This window comes from Pseudophryne corroboree, unplaced genomic scaffold, assembly GCF_028390025.1.
Source record: "Pseudophryne corroboree isolate aPseCor3 unplaced genomic scaffold, aPseCor3.hap2 scaffold_1112, whole genome shotgun sequence".
Lineage (NCBI taxonomy): Eukaryota > Metazoa > Chordata > Amphibia > Anura > Myobatrachidae > Pseudophryne > Pseudophryne corroboree.
Genome location: NW_026967738.1, coordinates 43,786 through 70,239, shown reverse-complemented (window position 1 = coordinate 70,239; position 26,454 = coordinate 43,786). Strand labels below are relative to the sequence as shown.

Here is a 26,454-nt window from a genome sequence, read left to right as displayed (position 1 = left end):
TCATCTGGGGACAACAACTGCAGGGAGAACACATATTTTCAGATGAACATGGGAGAGCAGAAGGCTGCCTAATACTGAAGCACCCCAAACAACAAACCAAATGCAACAACTAGTACAAGCATTCCTGGGGGAAGGTTTGCAGAAGACGTATTTGCATACGGTGATGTCATCCAAGCAGTGGGCCAAAGTTGGCTGGAACCCTCATCTGCATATGAAAAGAGAAAAGGGGTATGCAGGGCATGGCGGCCTTTTGCGGCGCTTGGATGACCCTTAGTTCGCATTAAACACCTCCACCCTCCGTCGGTGTGGGGCTCATGTTGGCTATGCCCCAGCCCCTGAAGCATTCAAGCTGATTTCTTGCAGCAGCTGGGCACTGTAACAGCTCCAGAGCTGCTCTGAAAGGCAAGTAAAAGGGTGTGGGCCCTGCAGCACTACCTGTAGTTTGCATTGTGCGTTGGAAGGCACAAAGTAAGCAGACAGGAGAAGTCAGGAGAGTGCACAAGGGCATAGAAGGCAGCGGCTCAAGAAAAGAGAAGTGGAAACAGACAGCAAACTAGGCTGGAGAGAGACCTGAGACAAAGAGATCTGAATTATACGAGAGCCGACCAGGGGAAACGCAAATTATGCAGTCAAGTTTCCCACATTTGGGGAAATCGCAGGAGCAGCACACCCAGAGTGCAATGGGTGAGCCTTGCCCTGGGAGAAGCACCTTCATGATCATAGTATCTCACCTGGCAGTTATGTAGGAGTTGGGCTAGAGCTGGGGAGGGTCGCTGCTCGGGTACCCCCCTGTCAAGTGAAGGAGATCAAACTGAGGCAGCACAATGGAACTCTCGAAAGAAGAACAAGGCTAGAGGAAGATCTGAGACAAAGAAATCTGACTTTTACCAGAGCTGACCAGAGGAAAACACAAACACAGTCCCCCACTACCACAAATAATGCAGTTGAGTTTCCCACATTTGGGGAAATCACAGGGGTCAGCATACCCAGAATGCAATGAATGAACCTCACCCTGAGAGAACAATCTTTATGACCATGGTATCTCCTATGCAAAATAAGTATGATTTGGGATAGGGCTGGGGAGGGCCGCTGCTCAGGCACATCTCTGTCAAGTAAAGGAGATTCAACTGAGGCAGCACAAGGGAACTCTCATCTGGGGACAACAACTGCCGGGAGAATACATATTTTCAGATGAACATGGGAGGGCAGAAGGCTGCCTAATACTGAAGCACCCCCAAACAACAAACCAAATGCAACAACTAGTACAAGCATTCCTGGGGGAAGGTCTGCAGAAGACGGATTTGCATACAGTGATGTCATCCAAGCAGTGGGCCAAAGTTGGCTGGAACCCTCATCTGCATATGAAAAGAGAAAAGGGGTATGCAGGGCATGGCGGCCTTTTGCGGCGCTTGGATGACCCTTAGTTCGCATTAAACACCCCCACCCTACTTCGGTGTGGGGCTCATGTTGGCCATGCCCCAGCCCCTGAAGCATTCAAGCTGATTTCTTGCAGCAGCTTGGCACTGTTACAGCTCCAGAGCTGCTCTGTAAGGCAAGTAAAAGGGTGTGGGCCCTGCAGCACTACCTGTAGTTTGCATTGTGCATCGGAAGGCACAAAGTAAGCAGACAGGAGGAGAAGTCAGGATAGTGCACAAGGGTATAGAAGGGAGGGGCTCAAGAAAAAAGAAGTGGAAACAGAGAGCAAACTAGGCTGGAGAGAGACCTGAGACAAAGAGATCTGAATTATATGAGAGCCGACTAGGGGAAACACAAATTATGCAATCAAGTTTCCCATATTTGGGGAAATCGCAGGGGCAGCACACCCAGAGTGCAATGGGTGAGCCTTGCCCAGGGAGAAGCAACTTCATGATCATAGTATCTCACCTGGCAGGTAAGTAGGAGTTGGGCTAGAGCTGGGGAGGGTCGCTGCTCGGGCACCCCCCTGTCAAGTGAAGGAGATCCAACTGAGGCAGCACAAGGGAACTCTTGAAAGAAGAACAAGGCTAGAGGAAGATCTGAGACAAAGAAATCTGACTTTTACCAGAGCTGACCAGAGGAAAGCACAAACACAGTCCCCCACTACCACAAATAATGCAGTTGAGTTTCCCACATTTGGGGAAATCACAGAGGTCAGCATACCCAGAACGCAATGAATGAACCTAACCCTGGGAGAACAATCTTCATGACCATGGTATCTCCTATGCAAAATAAGTATGATTTGGGATAGGGCTGGGGAGGGCCGCTGCTCAGGCACATCTCTGTCAAGTAAAGGAGATTCAACTGAGGCAGCACAAGGGAACTCTCATCTGGGGACAACAACTGCAGGGAGAACACATATTTTCAGATGAACATGGGAGGGCAGAAGGCTGCCTAATACTGAAGCACCCCCAAACAACAAACCAAATGCAACAACTAGTGCAAGCATTCCTGGGGGAAGGCCTGCCGCAGATGGATTTGCATATGGTGATGTCATCCAAGCAGTGGGTCAAAGTTGGCTTCAACCCTCGTCTGCATATGAAAAGAGAAAAGGGGCATGCAGGGCATGGCGGCCTTTTGCGGCGCTTGGCTGACCCCTAGTTTGCATTAAACACCTCCACCCTCCGTCGGTGTGGGGCTCATGTTGGCTATGCCCCAGCCCCTGAAGCATTCAAGCTGATTTCTTGCTGCAGCTGGGCACTGTAACAGCTCCAGAGCTGCTCTGTAAGGCAAGTAAAAGGGTGTGGGCCCTGCAGCACTACCTGTAGTTTGCATTGTGCGTTGGAAGGCACAAAGTAAGCAGACAGGAGAAGTCTGGAGAGTGCACAAGGGCATAGAAGGCAGCGGCTCAAGAAAAGAGAAGTGGAAACAGACAGCAAACTAGGCTGGAGAGAGACCTGAGACAAAGAGATCTGAATTATACGAGAGCCGACCAGGGGAAACACAAATTATGCAGTCAAGTTTCCCACAGGAGTATATATGATACGACCCAGTGGTACCTGACGACATAGATACTAACAGCTATTTAATAACATTACGCTAGAAAGTGATTATTAGCAACATATATATCTATATAAACAACCCCGCCAGGGTTGTGCCTTCAAAAATAATCACACACGGACACGCTTTTTAAACCTTTTTTTCACATCTCTTTATTCTTCTTATGCACATGTATGTTAGTTCTGTGATTTTAACCTTTATGTTTCACTGCAGTTTGGGATAATAATATTAATATTTATCCAATTTTAATACATACTTAATAAAGGTTATATTTTATGATTCATTCATTCTGTCCAGTGCGTCAACAGTGCAGATTTCTTCTTGTTTTTTCTCCCAAATTCTATAACAATGACAGTAAATGTTGTTTCTTTTCAAACAGAACTTTCTTGACCATGCTTCTTGCTTGAAAGATCTGGGAGCACATGGAAAACAGTACAAACCATGCAGTATCACAAGAGCCTTTATTTGATATTTCATGAAGATAGAGCAGAATTGAGGACACGTCAACTATTTCTGCCGAAGGTGGTTCATCTTTCCACATGGTGCCTTTGGCCACTGACACCTTCGTTGAGTCAAAGTCTCTGGCTGTGGTCAGAACTTTGAAAATTTATGTCACCAGAACGGTTCAGATTAGGAAAACAGAGGCTCTGTTTGTCCTGTATGCTCCCAACAGGATTGGGTGTCCTGCTTCCATGTAGACAATTATGCGCTGGATCTGTGGTAAGATTCAGCATGCTCATTCCACGGCAGGATTGCCGTTACTGAATTAGGTGAAGACCCATTCTACTAGAAAGGTGGGTTCATCCTGGGCAGCTGGTCGGGGAGTCTCGGCATTGCAACTTTGCCGAGCAGCTATTTAGTAAACACTTTTGCTAAGTTTTACAAGTTTTAGAGTAAAGGAGATTCAACTGAGGCAGCACAAGGGAACTCTCATCTGGGGACAACAACTGCAGTGAGAACACATATTTTCAGATGAACATGGGAGGGCAGAAGGCTGCCTAATACTGAAGCACCCCCAAACAACAAACCAAATGCAACAACTAGTACAAGCATTCCTGGGGGAAGGTCTGCAGAAGACGGATATGCATATAGTGATGTCATCCAAGCAGTGGGCCAAAGTTGGCTGGAACCCTCATCTGCATATGAAAAGAGAAAAGGGGTATGCAGGGCATGGCGGCCTTTTGCGGCGCTTGGATGACCCTTAGTTCGCATTAAACACCCCCACCCTCCTTCGGTGTGGGGCTCATGTTGGCCATGCCCCAGCCCCTGAAGCATTCAAGCTGATTTCTTGCAGCAGCTTGGCACTGTAACAGCTCCAGAGCTGCTCTGTAAGGCAAGTAAAAGGGTGTGGGCCCTGCAGCACTACCTGTAGTTTGCATTGTGCATTGGAAGGCACAAAGTAAGCAGACAGGAGGAGAAGTCAGGATAGTCCACAAGGGTATAGAAGGGAGGGGCTCAAGAAAAAAGAAGTGGAAACAGACAGCAAACTAGGCTGGAGAGAGACCTGAGACAAAGAGATCTGAATTATATGAGAGCCGACCAGGGGAAACACAAATTATGCAGTCAAGTTTCCCACATTTGGGGAAATCGCAGGGGCAGCACACCCAGGTGAGATACTATAATCAGGAAGGTGCTATTCCCAGGGCAAGGCTCACCCATTGCACACTGGGTGTGCTGCTCCTACGATTTCCCCAAATGTGGGACATTTGACTGCATAATTTGTGTTTCCTCTGGTCGGCTCTCGTATAATTCAGATCTCTTTGTCTCAGGTCTCTCTCCAGCCTAGTTTGCTCTCTGTTTCCACTTCTTTTTTCTTGAGCCCCTCCCTTCTATACCCTTGTGCACTATCCTGACTTCTCCTCCCGTCTGCTTACTTTGTGCCTTCCAATGCACAATGCAAACTACAGGTAGTGCTGCAGGGCCCACACCCTTTTACTTGCCTTACAGAGCAGCTCTGGAGCTGTTACAGTGCCCAGCTGCTGCAAGAAATCAGCTTGAATGCTTCATGGGATGGGGCATGGCCAACATGAGCCCCACACCAAAGGAGGGTGGGGGTGTTTAATGCGATCTAGGGGTCATCCAAGCACCGCAAAAGGCCGCCATGCCCTGCACGCCCCTTTTCTCTTTTCATATGCAGATGAGGGTTGAAGCCAACTTTGACCCACTGCTTGGATAACATCACCATATGCAAATCCATCTGCTGCAGGCCTTCCCCCAGGAATGCTTGCACTAGTTGTTGCATTTGGTTTGTTGTTTGGGGGTGCTTCAGTATTAGGCAGCCTTCTGCCCTCCCATGTTAATCTGAAAATATGTGTTCTCCCTGCAGTTGTTGTCCCCATATGAGAGTTCCCTTGTGCTGCCTCAGTTGAATCTCCTTTACTTGACAGAGATGTGCCTGAGCAGCGGCCCTCCCCAGCCCTATCCCAAATCATACTTATTTTGCATAGGAGACACCATGGTCATGAAAATTGTTCACCCAGGGTGAGGTTCATTCATTGCATTCTGGGTATGCTGACCCCTGTGATTTACCCAAATGTGGGAAACTCGCCTGCATTATTTGTGGTAGTTGGGGACTGTGTTTGTGTTTTCCGCTGGTCAGCTCTGGTAAAAGTCAGATTTCTTTGTCTCAGATCTTCCTCTAGCCTTGTTCTTCTTTCGAGAGTTCCATTGTGCTGCCTCAGTTGGATCTCCTTCACTTGACAGGGGGGTGCCCGAGCAGCGACCCTCCCCAGCTCTAGCCCAACTCCTACTTACCTGCCAGGTGAGATACTATGATCTTGAAGGTGCTTCTCCCAGGGCAAGGCTCAACCATTGCACTCTGGGTGTGCTGCCCCTGCGATTTCCCCAAATATGGGAAACTTGACTGCATAATTTGTGTTTCCCCTGGTCGGCTCTCGTATAATTCAGATCTCTTTGTCTCAGGTCTCTCTCCAGCCTAGTTTGCTGTCTGTTTCCACTTCTCTTTTCTTGAGCCGCTCCCTTCTATGCCCTTGCGCACTATCCTGACTTCTCCCGTCTGCTTACTTTGTGCCTTCCAACGCACAATGCGAACTACAGGTAGTGCTGCAGGGCCCACACCCTTTTATTTGCCTTACAGAGCAGCTCTGGAGCTGTTACAGTGCCCAGCTGCTGCAAGAAATCAGCTTGAATGCTTCAGGGGCTGGGGCATAGCCAACATGAGCCCCACACCGAAGGAGGGTGGAGGTGTTTAATGCGAACTAGGGGTCATCCAAGCGCCGCAAAAGGCCGCCATGCCCTGCATAACCCTTTTCTCTTTTCATATGCAGATGAGGGTTCCAGCCAACTTTGGCCCACTGCTTGGATGACATCACCGTATGCAAATTCGTCTCCTGCAGACCTTCCCCCAGGAATGCTTGTACTAGTTATTGCATATGGTTTGATATTTGATGGTGCTTCAGTATTAGGCAGCCTTCCGCCCTCCCATGTTCATCTGAAAAAATGTGGTCTCCCTGCAGTTGTTGTCCCCAGACGAGAGTTCCCTTGTGCTTCCTCAGTTGAATCTCCTTAACTTGACGGGGGAGGGGCTTGCCCGAGCAGCCACCCTCCCCAGCCCTATCCCAACTCATACTTATTTTGCATATGAGATCTCTATATCATGAAGATTGTTATCACAGGGTGAAGTTCATCCATTATATTTTAAAATAGGAAGGTTCAAATTACATATTTGAATTGCATCTATGTGCTGGATTCAAATGCCCCCCCCCCCCTTCCTTTCTCAATTGTGCCCGTCAGCAGCTATTCTAAGGTTGCTGCCAATGGGTGTGACACATTAATTTCTTCTGTGGGGTACACTGGACTCCACAAGGATTCACATTGGGGTGTAGAGTAGGATCTTGATCTGAGGCACCAACCGGCTCAAAGCTTTTGACTGTTCCCAAGATGCTCAGCGCATTCTCCTCTATAACCTCGCTTCCATGAACAGGGAGCTCAGTTTGTAGTTGGTGCCTTCAGTAGCAGGCCACTTAACAGGGGCCTGCCTCAGGCAGCCTATTCTTAGCTATTAATTTTGACAAGAAAATAAGAACTTTTTTTATGAGAATCTACAAGGGCTGCAGCAGGCTAGGTCTAATAGACATCTTTACTGCAGCTTCTTCACTCCCAGCGGCGCTGTATACTCCCGTGCCCTGGTTGCTGGGTCACTGCAGCGGAGGCTCCGGTTTCTTCCTAAGGTCAGTCACACACGCACCGCCCTTCCGGATCACGAGGCCGCTGATGAAGGGGAGCGTGGCCGTAGGGGGTGGACCGTGTGCGCACTGGCGTGGACACTGATTACTGGGCAGCCGCTCCACGAGCCACCAGGTACAGTTAAGGAGCACAGGTCTGGGGTTTTTTCTCCCATATTAAACCAATTTTGTACTGCCCGCAGCGCATTGTGATAGGTAATAGGGCCTGATTCAGGTTGGATTGCAATCACAGTAAGCGATCCAACTGCAAAAATTGCTAAGAGCATACGCATGTGCCTGCATTTTCTGCGGCACCCCGCAGAGAATGCGATCGCCTCTGCCTGTCAATCGGGGCAGGGGGGGAGAGGGGGGTCAGCAACACTCCATTTCCAAGTCAGGGATGGAGCGGTGCGGGGGCAAGGCTTCAAAATGGGGTCTGCAACGGAGGAGACACAGGGGGCGTGGTCACAGCGGCTGTATGACATCACATTCAGCCGCTGTGATCACAAAAATGGTGGCGGCTTCCTGCGCGCACATACAGTCTGCACCAGCAGGAGGCTACACCATTTTTTATGATCACGCTGAACTGCAGTGCAACTGCAATTACAGATTGGTCAAGAAGGGAGGCGTCATGCTGGGTGGCCATGTCCTGTCACTGTGCAGGAGCCAGCACCGCTCACACACTAGTCCCCGGGTGCAGCCCCCAACCCCCGGGACACCCGGAGCAACAAAATGTAGATTCAGGCCACCAGGCCACGCCCCTACCTATGAAACCATGCCTCCTTTTTACCATTGCGCTGCTTATCTGCGCGCACTGCATTACAATCTCCTTCGCCACCTCTCTGGGTGTCACCAGTGATAGTGACACCTCTGCCATGCTTGTAGCAGCTGGTCCTAAGATCTACGCCTCAAGCCCTGAGTGTTTGCCCTTGTGACTTGTTGATCATCATAGCGAAGCAGATGCTTACAGAAAACTGCAGGGGCTTAGATTGAAAATAAAAAAATATATGGGTATAAGGTAGAGAGGAGCGGGTTCGGTTCTCCGAGAACCGAATTCCCCACGAACTCCACGTGGTTTACACTGGTCCGAGGCAGGCTCGGTTGTTCCCGCCTGACTCGGAAAACCTGAACAAGGGAAAATGTCATCATCCCGCTGTCGGATTCTCGCGAGATTCGGATTTCATATAAAGAGCTGCGCGTTGCCGCCATTTTTACTCGTGCATTGAAGAGGGAGCGGAGAGGACGTGGCTATGTTCTCTCAGTGGAAATCTCAATATCAGTGCTCAGTATCAGTGGTTACTTATTGCTGCTCAGTAATACTAGTAGTGTGTCTCTCCTGCTCAGTGTCAGTTCTCAGTAGTATCCTCATCAGTGCTCAGTATCACTGCTCATTGTCTTGTGCTGCATTGTGGTGCTCAGCATACTACAGTACATTACTAATAGTCCAGTGCTGCATCTTGCTGCTCAGTGTCAGTTCTAGTATCCTCATCAGTGCTCACTATCACTGCTCATTACATTGTGGTGTTCTGTATACTACAGTAACATAGTAATATAGTAACATATAGTAATATAGTTTTTGAGGTTGAAAAGAGGCAAATTGCCCATCGTGTTCAACCTGTTTTAAGTTGTGATGATTCTACATACTTGCTGAATAATGTTTTATGACTAGTTAACTACTACAACTCATGTTACCCCCGGATTAACCATGTTGATATTTTAAGTATTATAACCTTGGATAGCTTTTTCATTCAGAAATGTATCCATTCCTTTTTTAAATCCAATTACAGAGTCCGCCATTACCACCTTCCCTGGCAGGGAATTCCACATCCTGATTGCCCTAACAGTGAAGATCATAGTATCTCCCCTGGCAGGTAAGTAGGAGTTGGGCTAGAGCTGTGGAGGATTGCTGCTTGGGCACCCCCTGTCAAGTGAAGGAGATCCAACTGAGGCAGCACAAGGGAACTCTCGAAAGAAGAACAAGGCTAGAGGAAGATCTGAGACAAAGAAATCTGACTTTTACCAGAGCTGACCAGAGGAAAGCACAAACACAGTCCCCCACTACCACAAATAATGCAGTCGAGTTTCCCACATTTGGGGAAATCACAGGGGTCAGCATACCCAGAATGCAATGAATGAACCTCACCCTGGGAGAAAAATCCTCATGACCAAGGTATCTCCTATGCAAAATAAGTATGATTTGGGATAGGGCTGGGGAGGGCCGCTGCTCAGGCACATCTCTGTCAAGTAAAGGAGATTCAACTGAGGCAGCACAAGGGAACTCTCATCTGGGGACAACAACTGCAGGGAGAACACATATTTTCAGATGAACATGGGAGGGCAGAAGGCTGCCTAAAACTGAAGCACCCCCAAACAACGAACCAAATGCAACTACTAGTGCAAGCATTCCTGGGGGAAGGCCTGCAGCAGATGGATTTGCATATGGTGATGTCATCCAAGCAGTGGGTCAAAGTTGGCTTCAACCCTCGTCTGCATATGAAAAGAAAAAAGGGGTGTGCAGGGCATGGCGGCCTTTTGCGGCGCTTGGATGACCCCTAGTTCGCATTAAACACCTCCACCCTCCTTCGGTGTGGGGCTCATGTTGACTATGCCCCAGCCCCTGAAGCATTCAAGCTGATTTCTTGCAGCAGCTGGGCACTGTAACAGCTCCAGAGCTGCTCTGTAAAGCAAGTAAAAGGGTGTGGGCCCTGCAGCACTACCTGTAGTTTGCATTGTGCGTTGGAAGGCACAAAGTAAGCAGATGGGAGAAGTCAGGATAGTGCACAAGGGTATAGAAGGGAGGGGCTCAAGAAAAAAGAAGTGGAAACAGACAGCAAACTAGGCTGGAGAGAGACCTGAGACAAAGAGATCTGAATTATATGAGAGCCGACCAGGGGAAACACAAATTATGCAGTCAAGTTTCCCACATTTGGGGAAATCGCAGGGGCAGCACAGCCAGAGTGCAATGGGTGAGCCTTGCCCTGGGAGAAGCATCTTCATGATCATAGTATCTCACCTGGCAGGTAAGTAGGAGTTGGGCTAGAGCTGGGGAGGGTCGCTGCTCGGGCACCCCCCTGTCAAGTGAAGGAGATCCAACTGAGGCAGCACAAGGGAACTCTCAAAAGAAGAACAAGGCTAGAGGAAGATCTGAGACAAAGAAATCTGACTTTTACCAGAGCTGACCAGAGGAAAGCACAAACACAGTCCCCCACTACCACAAATAATGCAGTTGAGTTTCCCACATTTGGGGAAATCACAGGGGTCAGCATACCCAGAATGCAATGAATGAACCTAACCCTGGGAGAACAATCTTCATGACCATGGTATCTCCTATGCAAAATAAGTATGATTTGGGATAGGGCTGGGGAGGGCCGCTGCTCAGGCACATCTCTGTCAAGTAAAGGAGATTCAACTGAGGCAGCACAAGGGAACTCTCATCTGGGGACAACAACTGCAGGGAGAACACATATTTTCAGATGAACATGGGAGGGCAGAAGGCTGCCTAATACTGAAGCACCCCCAAACAACAAACCAAATGCAACAACTAGTGCAAGCATTCCTGGGGGAAGGCCTGCAGCAGATGGATTTGAATATGGTGATGTCATCCAAGCAGTGGGTCAAAGTTGGCTTCAACCCTCGTCTGCATATGAAAAGAATAAAGGGGTGTGCAGGGCATGGCGGCCTTTTGCGGCGCTTGGATGACCCCTAGTTCGCATTAAACACCTCCACCCTCCTTCGGTGTGGGGCTCATGTTGGCTATGCCCCAGCCCCTGAAGCATTCAAGCTGATTTCTTGCAGCAGCTGGGCACTGTAACAGCTCCAGAGCTGCTCTGTAAAGCAAGTAAAAGGGTGTGGGCCCTGCAGCACTACCTGTAGTTTGTATTGTGCGTTGGAAGGCACAAAGTAAGCAGACGGGAGAAGTCAGGATAGTGCACAAGGGTATAGAAGGGAGGGGCTCAAGAAAAAAGAAGTGGAAACAGACAGCAAACTAGGCTGGAGAGAGACCTGAGACAAAGAGATCTGAATTATATGAGAGCCGACCAGGGGAAACACAAATTATGCAGTCAAGTTTCCCACATTTGGGGAAATCGCAGGGGCAGCACACCCAGAGTGCAATGGGTGAGCCTTGCCCTGGGAGAAGCATCTTCATGATCATAGTATCTCACCTGGCAGGTAAGTAGGAGTTGGGCTAGAGCTGGGGAGGGTCGCTGCTCGGGCACCCCCCTGTCAAGTGAAGGAGATCCAACTGAGGCAGCACAAGGGAACTCTCAAAAGAAGAACAAGGCTAGAGGAAGATCTGAGACAAAGAAATCTGACTTTTACCAGAGCTGACCAGAGGAAAGCACAAACACAGTCCCCCACTACCACAAATAATGCAGTTGAGTTTCCCACATTTGGGGAAATCACAGGGGTCAGCATACCCAGAATGCAATGAATTAACCTAACCCTGGGAGAACAATCTTCATGACCATGGTATCTCCTATGCAAAATAAGTATGATTTGGGATAGGGCTGGGGAGGGCCGCTGCTCAGGCACATCTCTGTCAAGTAAAGGAGATTCAACTGAGGCAGCACAAGGGAACTCTCATCTGGGGACAACAACTGCAGGGAGAACACATATTTTCAGATGAACATGGGAGGGCAGAAGGCTGCCTAATACTGAAGCACCCCCAAACAACAAACCAAATGCAACAACTAGTGCAAGCATTCCTGGGGGAAGGCCTGCCGCAGATGGATTTGCATATGGTGATGTCATCCAAGCAGTGGGTCAAAGTTGGTTCAAACACCTTTGCAAAGTTCTATAAGTTTGATACCCTGGCTGAGGAGGACCTCCTGTTTGCTCAATCGGTGCTGCAAAGTCATCCGCACTCTCCTGCCCGTTTGGGAGCTTTGGTATAATCCCCATGGTCCTTACGGAGTCCCCAGCATCCTCTAGGACGTAAGAGAAAATTAGATTTTAAACCTACCGGTAAATCTTTTTCTCGTAGTCCGTAGAGGATGCTGGGTGCCCGTCCCAAGTGCGGTCTACTTCTGCAAGACTTATATATAGTTATTGCTTACATAAGGGTTATATGTTAGTTTTCATCGGTCTTGGACTGATGCTATGTTGTTTTCATACTGTTAACTGGGTAGTATATCACAAGTTATACGGTGTGATTGGTGTGGCTGGTATGAATCTTGACCTTGGATTAACAAAAATCCTTTCCTCGTACTGTCCGTCTCCTCTGGGCACAGTTTCTCTAACTGAGGTATGGAGGAGGGGCATAGAGGGAGGAGCCAGTGCACACCCAGATCTAAAGTCTTTCTTAAAGTGCCCATGTCTGCTGCGGAGCCCGTCTATCCCCCATGGTCCTTACGGAGTCCCCATCATCCTCTACGGACTACGAGAAAAAAAAATTACCGGTAGGTTTAAAATGTTATTTTTTTCTCTGCAACCCACTGCTAAATTGTGCTTCCTAGCTGTTTTTTATAAAATCACTTAATTAAATCTAACTCTGATTACGTCAGAGAAGGCCAGGTACCCTACACCATAAGAGGGGGTTTGAAATTTTGACTTGTCTACTTAAAGATCACCAAAATCTGATGACAAGGTCAATTACATCCCTGGGTGGGATTGAACCACCAACCTTTTGGTTAATAGCCCATGTAAGTGCAAGAAATCCTGAAGCACTCACTCATCATGGGAAAGTACCAATGTGTTTCTTACAAAAATTCTCCAGATTATTGACTTTTTAAAGTTTTTCTAGGAAACGTTCTAGATGAATGCTTATTAGCCTTTGTCAGTATTGACTTTCGCAAGGTGTCTCTGTGGCGCAATCGGTTAGCATGTTTGGCTATTAACCAAAAGGTTGGTGGTTCAATCCCACCCAGGGATGTAATTGACCTTGTAATCAGATTTTGGTGATCTTTAAGTAGACAAGTCAAAATTTCAAAAACCCCCCTTATGGTGTAGGGTACCTGGCCTTCTCTGATGTAATCAGAGTTAGATTTGATTAAGTGATTTTATAAAAAAACAGCTAGGAAGCACAATTTAGCAGTGAGTTGCAGAGAAAAAAAATTATGCTGGCAGAAAAGTCCAATTGAGTGATTAAACAGCTCTTCATTTTCTGATTTTATGTTTATGCTAACAAATTTGCTCTCTGAAAAGTGTCCACAAAGCCAAGTCTCTGATTAACACCTTTGTAGGAATGGTTTTTCACCTATTACTGAATTAAACTTGCTTCATTGGAAAGGCATCAAAGATGCATCCTCATTTCAATGTCTACTGAAATAATACAGGTTGACACCAGGAAACGTCACTGCATCCTTGCTGCTTCCTCATGGGGAAGTCTGTTTAATGTGAAAACAAGGTGATATCTAATCAGCACACAGGTAAGGAATTAAGAAAATCTTTCTTTATGGGTGAAGATGTTTCTCACAAATTGTTGTCCCAATGCATCATTGAAATTCAAGATGGAAGATGATTTTCATATATCACTTGTACATTTTGCATTGCTCTTCTGGTGACAATGTAGTTTGTTTTTGTCAATTACCATTTCAGTAATAGGGTAAAGAAAATTAAGTGGATTTTTTAAAGAAAACAATGCTGTCAATATACTATTAAAACAAATTAAAATGATAAAAGTTATTGTACTTTAAGTAAAAATAAAAGTGCCAAAATATCAATCCCAGTTTTTGATTACTTTAATTATAAAAAAAAAAATGCACATAGCAGAGGATAGTTTCGATCAATCGACCTCTGGGTTATGGGCCCAGCATGCTTCCATTGCACTACTCTGCTGCTCATGGAAGTGTCAGAGATCCTGAAGACTAAATTGATTAAAGGCCTTAAAGTACTGGACTATAAGGAAAGACTTACTAGGCTGAATATTTATACACTAGAAAAGAGGTGCCTAAGAGGAGATATTATTAATATCTTCAAATATGTAAAGATACATAACAAAGAGTTATCAGAGGAATTATTTATTAAAAGAACACGTGGTCACTCGCTGCGACTGGAGGAAAGTTCAGAACGCAATGGAGGAAAGGTTTCTTTACTGTTAGGGCAATCAGGATGTGGAATTCCCTGCCAGGGAAGGTGGTAATGGCGGACTCTGTAATTGGATTTAAAAAAGGAATGGATACATTTCTGAATGAAAAAGCTATCCAAGGTTATAATACTTAAAATATCAACATGGTTAATCCGGGGGTAACATGAGTTATAGTAGCTAACTAGTCATAAAACATTATTCAGCAAGTATGTAGAATCATCACAACTTAAAACAGGTTGAACACGATGGGCAATTTGCCTCTATTCAACCTCAAAAACTATGTTACTATATTACTATGTTATTGTAGTATACAGAACACCACAATGCAATGAGCAGTGATAGTGAGCACTGATGAGGATACTAGAACTGACACTGAGCAGCAAGATGCAGCACTGGACTATTAGTAATGTACTGTATTATGCTGAGCAACACAATGCAGCACAAGACAATGAACAGTGATACTGAGCACTGATGAGGATACTACTGAGAACTGACACTGAGCAGGAGAGACACACTACTAGTATTACTGAGCAGCAATAAGTAACCACTGATACTGAGCACTGATATTGAGATTTCCACTGAGAGAACATAGCCACGTCCTCTCCGCTCTCTCTTCAATGCACGAGTAAAAATGGCAGCAACGCGCAGCTCTTTATATGGAATCCGAATCTCGCGAGAATCCGACAGCGGGATGATGACATTTTCCCTTGTTCAGGTTTTCCGAGTCAGGCGGGAACAACCGAGCCTGCCTCGGACCAGTGTAAACCACGTGGAGTTCGTGGGGAATTCGGTTCTCGGAGAACCGAACCCGCTCCTCTCTACCTTATACCCTATCAATTTTTTTATTTTCAATCTAAGCCCCTGCAGTTTTCTGTAAGCATCTGCTTCGCTATGATGATCAACAAGTCACAAGGGCAAACACTCAGGGTTTGAGGCGTAGATCTTAGGACCAGCTGCTACAAGCATGGCAGAGGTGTCACTATCACTGGTGACACCCAGAGAGGTGGCGAGGGAGATTGTAATGCAGTGCGCGCAGATAAGCAGTGCAATGGTAAAAAGGAGGCATGGTTTCATAGGTAGGGGCGTGGCCTGGTGGCCTGAATCTACATTTTGTTGCTCCGGGTGTCCCGGGGGTTGGGGGCTGCACCCGGGGACTAGTGTGTGAGCGGTGCTGGCTCCTGCAAAGTGACAGGGCATGGCCACCCAGCATGACGCCTCCCTTCTTGACCATGCTGTAATTGCAGTCGCACTGCAGTTCAGCGTGATCATAAAAAATGGTGTAGGCTCCTGCTGGTGCAGACTGTATGTGCGCGCAGGAAGCCGCCACCATTTTTGTGATCACAGCGGCTGAATGTGATGTCATACAGTCGCTGTGACCACGCCCCCTGTGTCTCCTCCGTTGCAGACCCCATTTTGAAGCCTTGCCCCCGCACCGCTCCATCCCTGACTTGGAAATGGAGTGTTGCTGACCCACCTCTCCCCCCCTTCCCCGCCCCGATTGACAGGCAGAGGCGATCACATTCTCTGCGGGGTGCCGCAGAAAATGCAGGCACATGCGTATGCTCTTAGCAATTTTTGCAGTTGGATCGCTTATTGTGATTGCAATCCAACCTGAATCAGGCCCTATTACCTATCACAATGCGCTGCGGGCAGTACAAAATTGGGTTAATATAGGAGAAAAACCCCCAGACCTGTGCTCCTTAACTGTACCTGGTGGCTAGTGGAGCGGCTGCCCAGTAATCAGTGTCCACCGCAGTGCGCACACGGCCCACCCCCTACGGCCTCGCTCCCCTTCAGCAGCGGCCTCGTGATCCGGAAGGGTGGTGTGTGTGTGACTGACCTTAGGATGAAACCGGAGCCTCCGATGCAGTGACCCAGCAACCAGGGCATGGGAGTATACAGCGCCGCTGGGAGTGATGAAGCTGCAGTAAAGATGTCTATTAGACCTAGCCTGCTGCAGCCCTTGTAGATTCTCATAAAACAAGTTCTTCTTTTCTTGTCAAAATTAATAGCTAAGAATAGGCTGCCTGAGGCAGGCCCCTGTTAATTGGCCTGCTACTGAAGGCACCAACTACAAACTGAGCTCCCTGTTCATGGAAGCGGGGTTATAGAGGAGAATGCACTGAGCTTCTTGGGAACAGTCAAAAGCTTTGAGCCGGTTGGTGCCTCAGATCAAGATCCTACTCTACACCCCAATGTGAATCCTTGTGGAGTCCAGTGTACCCCACAGAAGAAATTAATGTGTCACACCCATTGGCAGCAACCTTAGAATAGCTGCTGACGGGCACAATTGAGAAAGGAAGGGGGGGGGGACATTTGAATCCAGCACATAGATGCAATTCAAATATGTAATTCGTACCTTCCTATTTTAAAATATAATGGATGAACCTCACCCTGTGAGAACAATCTTCATGATCAAGAGATCTCATATGCAAAATAAATATGAGTTGGGATAGGGCTGGGGAGGGCTGCTCGGGCAGCACCTCCCCCGTCAAGTTAAGGAGATTCAACTGAGGAAGCACAAGGGAACTCTCGTCTGGGGACAACAACTGCAGGGAGACCACATCTTTTCAGATGAACATGGGAGGGCGGAAGGCTGCCTAATACTGAAGCACCATATGCAACAACTAGTACAAGCATTCCTGGGGGAAGGTCTGCAGCAGACGGATTTGCATACGGTGATGTTATCCAAGCAGTGGGCCAAAGTTGACTGGAACCCTCATCTGCATATGAAAAGAGAAAAGGGGCATGCAGGGCATGGCGGCCTTTTGCAGTGCTTGGATGACCCCTAGTTCACATTAAACACCCCCACCCTCCTTTGGTGTGGGGCTCATGTTGGCCATGCCCCATCCCCTGAAGCATTCAAGCTGATTTCTTGCAGCAGCTGGGCACTGTAACAGCTCCAGAGCTGTTCTGTAAGGCAAGTAAAAGGGTGTGGGCCCTGCAGCACCACCTGTAGTTCGCATTGTGCGTTGGAAGGCACAAAGTAAGCAGACGGGAGGAGAAGTCAGGATAGTGCGCAAGGGCATTCTTTTCTCTTAGTCCGTAGAGGATGCTGGGGTCACATTAAGAACCATGGGGTATAGACGGGATCCGCAAGAGACATGGGCACTTTAAGACTTTCAAAGGGTGTGAACTGGCTCCTCCCTCTATGCCCCTCCTCCAGACTCCAGTTATAGGAACTGTGCCCAGGGAGACGGACATTTCGAGGAAAGGATTTATTGTTAAACTAAGGTGAGCATCTTACCAGCTCACACCTTAAACATGCCGCAGAACGTGGCATTCAACAGAACACAAGCCAACGGCATGAACAATTGCAGCAAAAAGCTGACCAGAACCATAACACAACATGTGTATAACCACAAGTAATAACTGCAGACACAGTATGGACTGGGACGGGTGCCCAGCATCCTCTACAGACTAAGAGAAAAGGATTTACCGGTAGGTATTAAAATCCTATTTTCTCATACGACCTAGAGGATGCTGGGGTCACATTAAGAACCATGGGGTTATACCAAAGCTCTTGAACGGGTGGGAGAGTGCGTACGACTCTGCAGCACCGAATGACCCAACTTAAGGTTATCATCAGCCAAGGTATCAAACTTGTAAAACTTAGCAAAAGTGTTTACTAAATAGCTGCTCGGCAAAGTTGCAATGCCGAGACTCCCCGACCAGCTGCCAAGGATGAACCCACCTTTCTAGTAGAATGGGTCTTCACCTACTTCAGTAACGGCAATCCTGCCGTGGAACGAGCATGCTGAATCTTACCACAGATCCAGCGCATAATGGTCTGCATGGAAGCAGGACACCAAATCCTGTTGGGAGCATACAGGACAAACAGAGCCTCTGTTTTCCTAATCTGAACCGTTCTGGTGACATACATTTTCAAAGTTCTGACCACAGCCAGAGACTTTGACTCAACGAAGGTGTCAGTGGCCAAAGGCACCATGTGGAAAGATGAACCACCTTCGGCAGAAATTGTTGACGTGTCCTCAATTCTGCTCTATCTTCATGAAAGATCAAATAAAGGCTCTTGTGATACTGCATGGTTTGTACTGTTTTCCATGTGCTCCCAGACCTTTAAGCAAGTAGCATGGTCAAGAAAGTTCTGTTTGAAAAGAAACAACATTTACTGTCATTGTTATGCAAATAAACTTACATTAAAGCTAACAAGAAAGCACACTCGTTCTGTCTTTAAACTGATAAAAGAAACCCCAATAATATGGGGCATGCAAAAATTGAGATAAAACTCAGTTTTGCTCCTCTCCACGGAAATCTTTAATAAAAGGCAAAATATTTGTTAGTTCTGAAGAGAAACCAGAGCATGACCAAGATTCCACCTGTCGCCTGAGTGCCATGCCAGCAGTTCTCATTCAGCTGAAAGTGAGCACCCAATTTGAATGAAAGAAAGCAGATTTCTCACCAGGCTTCCCCTTGCTATAAACATGGTTTGTACTCTTTTCCATGTGCTCCCAGATCTTTCAAGCAATTAGTGTGGTCAAGAAAGTTCTGTTTGAAAAGAAACAAACATTTACTGTCATTTCTATGCAAATGAGCTTACATTAAAGCACACTCGTTCTATCTTTAAACCGATAAAATAAAACCCCAATAAGATGGGGCATGCAAAAATTGAGATAAAACTCAGTTTTGCTCCTCTCCACGGAAATCTTTAGTAAAAGGCGAAAGATTTGTTCGTTCTGAAGAGAAACCAGAACATGACCAAGATTCCACCTGTCGCCTGAGTGCCATGCCAGCAGTCCTCATTCAGCTCAAAGTGAGCACCCAATTTGAAAGAAAGAAAGCAGATTTCTCACCAGGCTTCCCCTTGCTATAAACATGGTTTGTACTCTTTTCCATGTGCTCCCAGATCTTTCAAGCAATTAGTATAGTCAAGAAAGTTCTGTTTGAAAAGAAACAAACATTTACTGTCATTTCTATGCAAATGAGCTTACATTAAAGCACACTCGTTCTATCTTTAAACCGATAAAAGAAACCCCAATAAGACGGAGCATGCAAAAATTGAGATAAAACTCAGTTTTGCTCCTCTCCACGGAAATCTTTAGTAAAAGGCGAAAGATCTGTTCGTTTTGAAGAGAAACCAGAGCATGACCAAGATTCCACCTGTCGCCTGAGTGCCATGCCAGCAATCCTCATTCAGCTCAAAGTGAGCACCCAATTTGAAAGAAAGAAAGCAGATTTCTCACCAGGCTTCCCCTTGCTATAAACATGGTTTGTACTCTTTTCCATGTGCTCCCAGATCTTTCAAGCAATTAGTGTGGTCAAGAAAGTTCTGTTTGAAAAGAAACAAACATTTACTGTCATTTCTATGCAAATGAGCTTACATTAAAGCACACTCGTTCTATCTTTAAACCGATAAAATAAAATCCCAATAAGATGGGGCATGCAAAAATTGAGATAAAACTCAGTTTTGCTCCTCTCCACGGAAATCTTTAGTAAAAGGCGAAAGATTTGTTCATTCTGAAGAGAAACCAGAACATGACCAAGATTCCACCTGTCGCCTGAGTGCCATGCCAGCAGTCCTCATTCAGCTCAAAGTGAGCACCCAATTTGAAAGAAAGAAAGCAGATTTCTCACCAGGCTTCCCCTTGCTATAAACATGGTTTGTACTCTTTTCCATGTGCTCCCAGATCTTTCAAGCATTTAGTATAGTCAAGAAAGTTCTGTTTGAAAAGAAACAAACATTTACTGTCATTTCTATGCAAATGAGCTTACATTAAAGCACACTCGTTCTATCTTTAAACCGATAAAAGAAACCCCAATAAGACGGAGCATGCAAAAATTGAGATAAAACTCAGTTTTGCTCCTCTCCACGGAAATCTTTAGTAAAAGGCGAAAGATCTGTTCGTTTTGAAGAGAAACCAGAGTATGACTAAGATTCCACCTGTCGCCTGAGTGCCATGCCAGCAGTCCTCATTCAGCGCAAAGTGAGCACCCAATTTGAAAGAAAGAAAGCAGATTTCTCACCAGGCTTCCCCTTGCTATAAGCATGGTTTGTACTCTTTTCCATGTGCTCCCAGATCTTTCAAGCAATTAGAATGGTCAAGAAAGTTCTGCTTGAAAAGAAACAGACATTAATAGTCATTGTTATGCAAATAAACTTACATTAAAGCTAACAAGAAACTGATAAAAGAAACCCCAATAATATGGGGCATGCAAAAATTGAGATAAAACTCAGTTTTGCTCCTCTCCACAGAAATCTTTAATAAAAGGCGAAAGATTTGTTCGTTCTGAAGAGAAACCAGAGCATGACCAAGATTCCACCTGTCGCCTAAATGCTGTGCCAGCAGTCCTCATTCAGATCAAAGTGAGCGCCCAACTTGAAAGTAAGCAGATTTCTCACCTGGCTTCTCCTTGCTATAAGCATGGTTTGTACTGTATTCCATGTGCTCCCAGATCTTTCAAGCAAGTAGCATGGTCAAGAAAGTTCTGTTTGAAAAGAAACAAACATTTACTGTCATTTCTATGCAAATGAGCTTACATTAAAGCACACTCATTCTATCTTTAAACCGATAAAAGAAACCCCAAAAAGATGGGGCATGCAAAAATTGAGATAAAACTCGGTTTTGCTCCTCTCCACGGAAATCTTTAATAAAAGGCGAAAGATTTGTTCGTTCTGAAGAGAAACCAGAGCATGACCAAGATTTTTATCTGAAAATATGTGTTCTCCCTGCAGTTGTTGTCCCCAGATGAGAGTTCCCTTGTGCTGCCTCAGTTGAATCTCCTTTACTTGACAGAGATGTGCCTGAGCAGCGGCCCTCCCCAGCCCTATCCCAAATCATACTTATTTTGCATAGGAGATACCATGGTCATGAAGATTGTTCTCCCAGGGTGAGGTTCATTCATTGCATTCTGGGTATGCTGACCCCTGTGATTTTCCCAAATGTGGGAAACTCGCTTTTATACCCTTGTGCACTATCCTGACTTCTCCTCCTGTCTGCTTACTTTGTGCCTTCCAATGCACAATGCAAACTACAGGTAGTGCTGCAGGGCCCACACCCTTTTACTTGCCTTACAGAGCAGCTCTGGAGCTGATACAGTGCCAAGCTGCTGCAAGAAATCAGCTTGAATGCTTCAGGGGATGGGGCATGGCCAACATGAGCCCCACACCGAAGGAGGGTGGGGGTGTTTAATGCGAACTAAGGGTCATCCAAGCGCCGCAAAAGGCCGCCATGCCCTGCATACCCCTTTTCTCTTTTCATATGCAGATGAGGGTTCCAGCCAACTTTGGCCCACTGCTTGGATGACATCACCGTATGCAAATCCGTCTTCTGCAGAACTTCCCCCAGGAATGCTTGCACTAGTTGTTGCATTTGGTTTGTTGTTTGGGGGTGCTTCAGTATTAGGCAGCCTTCTGCCCTCCCATGTTCATCTGAAAATATGTGTTCTCCCTGCAGTTGTTGTCCCCAGATGAGAGTTCCCTTGTGCTGCCTCAGTTGAATCTCCTTTACTTGACAGAGATGTGCATGAGCAGCGGCCCTCCCCAGCCCTATCCCAAATCATACTTATTTTGCATAGGAGATACCATGGTCATGAAGATTGTTCTCCCAGGGTGAGGTTCATTCATTGCATTTTGGGTATGCTGACCCCTGTGATTTACCCAAATGTGGGAAACTCGACTGCATTATTTGTGGTAGTGGGGGACTGTGTTTGTGCTTTCCTCTGGTCAGCTCTGTTAAAACTCAGATTTCTTTGTCTCAGATTTTCCTCTAGCCTTGTTCTTCTTTCGAGAGTTCCCTTGTGCTGCCTCAGGTGGATCTCCTTCACTTGACAGGGGGGTGCCCGAGCAGCGACCCTCCCCAGCTCTAGCCCAACTCCTACTTACCTGCCAGGTGAGATACTATGATCAGGAAGGTGCTTCTCCCAGGGCAAGGCTCACCCATTGCACTCTGGGTGTGCTGCTCCTACGATTTCCCCAAATGTGGGACACTTGACTGCATAATTTGTGTTTCCTCTGGTCGGCTCTCGTATAATTCAGATCTCTTTGTCTCAGGTCTTTCTCCAGCCTAGTTTGCTGTCTGTTTCCACTTCTTTTATCTTGAGCCCCTCCCTTCTATACCCTTGTGCACTATCCTGACTTCTCCTCCCGTCTGCTTACTTTGTGCCTTCCAATGCACAATGCAAACTACAGGTAGTGCTGCAGGGCCCACACAATCTTTTACTTGCCTTAAAGAGCAGCTCTGGAGCTGTTACAGTGCCCAGCTGCTGCAAGAAATCAGCTTGAATGCTTCAGGGGATGGGGCATGGCCAACATGAGCCCCACACCAAAGGTGGGTGGGGGTGTTTAATGCGAACTAGGGGTAATCCAAGCACCGCAAAAGGCCGCCATGCCCTGCACGCCCCTTTTCTCTTTTCATATGCAGATGAGGGTTGAAGCCAACTTTGACCCACTGCTTGGATGACATCACCATATGCAAATCCATCTGCTGCAGGCCTTGCCCCAGGAATGCTTGCACTAGTTGTTGCATTTGGTTTGTTGTTTGGGGGTGCTTCAGTATTAGGCAGCCTTCTGCCCTCCCATGTTCATCTGAAAATATGTGTTCTCCCTGCAGTTGTTGTCCCCAGATGAGAGTTCCCTTGTGCTGCCTCAGTTGAATCTCCTTTACTTGACAGAGATGTGCCTGAGCAGCGGCCCTCCCAGCCCTATCCCAAATCATACTTATTTTGCATAGGAGACACCATGGTCATGAAGATTGTTCACCCAGGGTGAGGTTCATTCATTGCATTCTGGGTATGCTGACCCCTGTGATTTCCCCAAATGTGGGAAACTCGCCTGCATTTTTTGTGGTAGTGGGGGACTGTGTTTGTGTTTTCCTCTGGTCAGCTCTGGTAAAAGTCAGATTTCTTTGTCTCATATATTCCTCTAGCCTTGTTCTTCTTTCGAGAGTTCCCTTGTGCTGCCTCAGTTGGATCTCCTTCACTTGACAGGGGGGTGCCCGAGCAGTGACCCTCCCCAGCTCTAGCCCAACTCCTACTTACCTGCCAGGTGAGATACTATGATCATGAAGGTGCTTCTCCCAGGGCAAGGCTCACCCATTGCACTCTGGGTGTGCTGCTCCTGTGATTTCCCCAAATGTGGGAAACTTGATTGCATAATTTGTGTTTCCCCTGGTCGGCTCTCGTATAATTCAGATCTCTTTGTCTCAGGTCTCTCTCCAGCCTAGTTTGCTGTCTGTTTCCACTTCTCTTTTCTGGAGCCACTCCCTTCTATGCCCTTGCGCACTATCCTGACTTCTCCCGTCTGCTTACTTTGTGCCTTCCAACGCACAATGCGAACTACAGGTAGTGCTGCAGGGCCCACACCCTTTTAGTTGCCTTACAGAGCAGCTCTGGAGCTGTTACAGTGCCCAGCTGCTGCAAGAAATCAGCTTGAATGCTTCAGGGGCTGGGGCATAGCCAACATGAGCCCCACACCAAAGGAGGGTGGGGGTGTTTAATGCGAACTAGGGGTCATCCAAGCACCGCAAAAGGCCGCCATGCCCTGCATGCCCCTTTTCTCTTTTCATATGCAGATGAGGGTTCCAGCCAACTTTGGCCCACTGCTTGGATGACATCACCGTATGCAAATCCGTCTGCTGCAGACCTTCCCCCAGGAATGCTTGTACTAGTTGTTGCATATGGTTTGATATTTGATGGTGCTTCAGTATTAGGCAGCCTTCCGCCCTCCCATGTTCATCTGAAAAGATGTGGTCTCCCTGCAGTTGTTGTCCCCAGACGAGAGTTCCCTTGTGCTTCCTCAGTTGAATCTCCTTAACTTGATGGGGGAGGGGCTGCCCGAGCAGCCACCCTCCCCAGCCCTATCCCAACTCATACTTATTTTGCATATGAGATCTCTTGATCATGAAGATTGTTCTCACAGGGTGAAGTTCATCCATTATATTTTAAAATAGGAAGGTACAAATTACATATTTGAATTGCATCTATGTGCTGGATTCAAATGTGTCCCCCCCCCCCCCCTTCCTTTCTCAATTGTGCCCATCAGCAGCTATTCTAAGGTTGCTGCCAATGGGTGTGACACATTAATTTCTTCTGTGGGGTACACAGGACTCCACAAGGATTCACATTGGGGTGTAGAGTAGGATCTTGATCTGAGGCACCAACCGACTCAAAGCTTTTGACTGTTCCCAAGATGCTCAGCGCATCCTCCTCTATAACCCCGCTTCCATGAACAGGGAGCTCAGTTTGTAGTTGGTGCCTTCAGTAGCAGGCCACTTAACAGGGGCCTGCCTCAGGAAGCCAATTCTTAGCTATTCATTTTGACAAGAAAAGAAGAACTTGTTTTATGAGAATCTACAAGGGCTGCAGCAGGCTAGGTCTAATAGACATCTTTACTGCAGCTTCATCACTCCCAGCGGCACTGTATACTCCCGTGCCCTGGTTGCTGGGTCACTGCAGCGGAGGCTCCGGTTTCTTCCTAAGGTCAGTCACACACACACCGCCCTTCCGGATCACGAGGCCGCTGATGAAGGGGAGCGTGGCCGTAGGGGGTGGACCGTGTGCGCACTGGCGTGGACACTGATTACTGGGCAGCCGCTCCACTAGCCACCAGGTACAGTTAAGGAGCACAGGTCTGGGGGGTTTTCTCCTATATTAAACCAATTTTGTACTGCCCGCAGCGCATTGTGATAGGTAATAGGGCCTGATTCAGGTTGGATTGCAATCACAATAAGTGATCCAACTGCAAAAATTGCTAAGAGCATACGCATGTGCCTGCATTTTCTGCAGCACCCCGCAGAGAATGCGATCGCCTCTGCCTGTCAATCGGGGCAGGGGGGGAGAGGGGGGTCAGCAACACTCCATTTCCAAGTCAGGGATGGAGCGGTGCGGGGGCAAGGCTTCAAAATGGGGTCTGCAATGGAGGAGACACAGGGGGCGTGGTCACAGCAGCTGTATGACATCACATTCAGCCGCTGTGATCACAAAAATGGTGGCGGCTTCCTGCGCGCACATACAGTCTGCACCAGCAGGAGGCTACACCATTTTTTATGATCACGCTGAACTGCAGTGCGACTGCAATTACAGCATGGTCAAGAAGGGAGGCGTCATGCTGGGTGGCCATAAGAGATGAGCGGGTTCGGTTCCTCGGAATCCGAACCCGCCCGAACTTCACCCTTTTTTGCTCGGGTCCGAGCAGACTCGGATCCTCTCGCCTTGCTCGGTTAACCCGAGCGCGCCCGAACGTCATCATCCCGCTGTCGGATTCTCACGAGACTTGGATTCTATATAAGGAGCCGCGCGTCGCCGCCATTTTCACACGTGCATTGAGATTGATAGGGAGAGGACGTGGCTGGCGTCCTCTCCGTTTAGATTAGAAGATAGAGACGAGTGACATTTGATTTACTACTAATTTGGGGAGCAGTTGAACTTGTCAGGAGTACTCAGTAGTGCAGAGTTTTGCTGATAGTGACCACCAGTTTTATTATTTATAATCCGTTCTCTGCCTGAAAAAAAACGATACACATACCATATCTGTGCTCAGCCTCAGTGTGCTGCATGATATATCATCTATGTATATCTGACTGTGCTGAGTGCTCACTGCTCACACAGCTTAATTGTGGGGGAGACTGGGGAGCAGTTATAGCAGGAGTACAGTGCACACTTTTGCTGCCAGTGTGACCACCAGTATATTGTCTGCCTGAAAAAGTTAAACACTCCTGTGGTGTTTTTTTTTTATTCTATAAATGCATTCTGCTGACAGTGTCCAGCAGGTCCGTCATACATATATTATATAAATATTTACCTGCAGTAGTGTTATATTTTTTTTTTCATCTTTATCATCTCTATATTAGCAGACGCAGTACGGTAGTCCACGGCTGTGGCTATCTCTGTGTCGTCAGTGCTCGTCCATAATTGTATACCTACCTACCTGTGGTGGTTTTTTTTTTTCTATCTTCTTCATACTAGTAGTTTAGGAGTCTACTGACAGTGTCCACCAGGTCCATCATTATATTATATACCTACAGTAGTAATATATTTATTATATTATCTATACTAGCAGACGCAGTACGGTAGTCCACGGCTGTGGCTATCTCTGTGTCGTCAGTGCTCGTCCATAATTGTATACCTACCTACCTGTGGTGGGGTTTTTTTTTTATCTTCTTCATACTAGCAGTTTAGCAGTCTGCTGACAGTGTCCACCAGGTCCGTCATTATATTATATACCTACAGTAGTAATATATTTATTATATTATCTATACTAGCAGATGCAGTACGGTAGTCCACGGCTGTACCTACCTCTGTGTCGTCAGT

General features: G+C 47.1%; 20 non-coding genes and 4 pseudogenes across 20 annotated transcripts; 8 read left to right on the top strand and 16 right to left on the bottom strand.

Moving 5' to 3' along the window:
• Positions 1-583: 583 nt before the first annotated feature.
• Positions 584-746, bottom strand: LOC134989583 (U1 spliceosomal RNA). Its single transcript, XR_010194706.1, has one exon. It is a non-coding gene; the product is annotated as a U1 spliceosomal RNA (small nuclear RNA).
• A 152-nt stretch (positions 747-898) lies between these two features.
• Positions 899-1,062, bottom strand: LOC134989644 (U1 spliceosomal RNA). Its single transcript, XR_010194760.1, has one exon. It is a non-coding gene; the product is annotated as a U1 spliceosomal RNA (small nuclear RNA).
• Positions 1,063-1,764: 702 nt separating this feature from the next.
• On the bottom strand, positions 1,765-1,899 carry LOC134989585 (U1 spliceosomal RNA; annotated as a pseudogene).
• Positions 1,900-2,051: 152 nt separating this feature from the next.
• LOC134989649 (U1 spliceosomal RNA) lies at positions 2,052-2,215 on the bottom strand. Its single transcript, XR_010194765.1, has one exon. It is a non-coding gene; the product is annotated as a U1 spliceosomal RNA (small nuclear RNA).
• Positions 2,216-5,406: 3,191 nt separating this feature from the next.
• On the top strand, positions 5,407-5,570 carry LOC134989668 (U1 spliceosomal RNA). The gene has a single exon (XR_010194782.1). It is a non-coding gene; the product is annotated as a U1 spliceosomal RNA (small nuclear RNA).
• Positions 5,571-5,722: 152 nt separating this feature from the next.
• LOC134989581 (U1 spliceosomal RNA) lies at positions 5,723-5,885 on the top strand. Its single transcript, XR_010194704.1, has one exon. It is a non-coding gene; the product is annotated as a U1 spliceosomal RNA (small nuclear RNA).
• A 3,305-nt stretch (positions 5,886-9,190) lies between these two features.
• LOC134989658 (U1 spliceosomal RNA) lies at positions 9,191-9,354 on the bottom strand. Its single transcript, XR_010194773.1, has one exon. It is a non-coding gene; the product is annotated as a U1 spliceosomal RNA (small nuclear RNA).
• A 692-nt stretch (positions 9,355-10,046) lies between these two features.
• Positions 10,047-10,188, bottom strand: LOC134989577 (U1 spliceosomal RNA; annotated as a pseudogene).
• Positions 10,189-10,340: 152 nt separating this feature from the next.
• Positions 10,341-10,504, bottom strand: LOC134989595 (U1 spliceosomal RNA). The gene has a single exon (XR_010194714.1). It is a non-coding gene; the product is annotated as a U1 spliceosomal RNA (small nuclear RNA).
• Positions 10,505-11,196: 692 nt separating this feature from the next.
• Positions 11,197-11,338, bottom strand: LOC134989558 (U1 spliceosomal RNA; annotated as a pseudogene).
• Positions 11,339-11,490: 152 nt separating this feature from the next.
• LOC134989625 (U1 spliceosomal RNA) lies at positions 11,491-11,654 on the bottom strand. The gene has a single exon (XR_010194743.1). It is a non-coding gene; the product is annotated as a U1 spliceosomal RNA (small nuclear RNA).
• Positions 11,655-12,958: 1,304 nt separating this feature from the next.
• Positions 12,959-13,032, top strand: TRNAN-AUU (transfer RNA asparagine (anticodon AUU)). The gene has a single exon. It is a non-coding gene; the product is annotated as a tRNA-Asn (tRNA).
• Positions 13,033-18,397: 5,365 nt separating this feature from the next.
• On the bottom strand, positions 18,398-18,513 carry LOC134989620 (U5 spliceosomal RNA). The gene has a single exon (XR_010194738.1). It is a non-coding gene; the product is annotated as a U5 spliceosomal RNA (small nuclear RNA).
• A 275-nt stretch (positions 18,514-18,788) lies between these two features.
• Positions 18,789-18,904, bottom strand: LOC134989600 (U5 spliceosomal RNA). The gene has a single exon (XR_010194718.1). It is a non-coding gene; the product is annotated as a U5 spliceosomal RNA (small nuclear RNA).
• Positions 18,905-19,178: 274 nt separating this feature from the next.
• Positions 19,179-19,294, bottom strand: LOC134989611 (U5 spliceosomal RNA). The gene has a single exon (XR_010194729.1). It is a non-coding gene; the product is annotated as a U5 spliceosomal RNA (small nuclear RNA).
• A 275-nt stretch (positions 19,295-19,569) lies between these two features.
• LOC134989612 (U5 spliceosomal RNA) lies at positions 19,570-19,685 on the bottom strand. Its single transcript, XR_010194730.1, has one exon. It is a non-coding gene; the product is annotated as a U5 spliceosomal RNA (small nuclear RNA).
• Positions 19,686-19,959: 274 nt separating this feature from the next.
• Positions 19,960-20,075, bottom strand: LOC134989603 (U5 spliceosomal RNA). The gene has a single exon (XR_010194721.1). It is a non-coding gene; the product is annotated as a U5 spliceosomal RNA (small nuclear RNA).
• Positions 20,076-20,339: 264 nt separating this feature from the next.
• On the bottom strand, positions 20,340-20,455 carry LOC134989615 (U5 spliceosomal RNA). Its single transcript, XR_010194733.1, has one exon. It is a non-coding gene; the product is annotated as a U5 spliceosomal RNA (small nuclear RNA).
• A 270-nt stretch (positions 20,456-20,725) lies between these two features.
• LOC134989609 (U5 spliceosomal RNA) lies at positions 20,726-20,841 on the bottom strand. Its single transcript, XR_010194727.1, has one exon. It is a non-coding gene; the product is annotated as a U5 spliceosomal RNA (small nuclear RNA).
• A 144-nt stretch (positions 20,842-20,985) lies between these two features.
• LOC134989593 (U1 spliceosomal RNA) lies at positions 20,986-21,113 on the top strand (annotated as a pseudogene).
• Positions 21,114-21,706: 593 nt separating this feature from the next.
• Positions 21,707-21,870, top strand: LOC134989664 (U1 spliceosomal RNA). The gene has a single exon (XR_010194778.1). It is a non-coding gene; the product is annotated as a U1 spliceosomal RNA (small nuclear RNA).
• Positions 21,871-22,022: 152 nt separating this feature from the next.
• LOC134989554 (U1 spliceosomal RNA) lies at positions 22,023-22,185 on the top strand. Its single transcript, XR_010194687.1, has one exon. It is a non-coding gene; the product is annotated as a U1 spliceosomal RNA (small nuclear RNA).
• A 675-nt stretch (positions 22,186-22,860) lies between these two features.
• Positions 22,861-23,024, top strand: LOC134989663 (U1 spliceosomal RNA). The gene has a single exon (XR_010194777.1). It is a non-coding gene; the product is annotated as a U1 spliceosomal RNA (small nuclear RNA).
• Positions 23,025-23,176: 152 nt separating this feature from the next.
• LOC134989576 (U1 spliceosomal RNA) lies at positions 23,177-23,339 on the top strand. The gene has a single exon (XR_010194701.1). It is a non-coding gene; the product is annotated as a U1 spliceosomal RNA (small nuclear RNA).
• Positions 23,340-26,454: the final 3,115 nt, after the last annotated feature.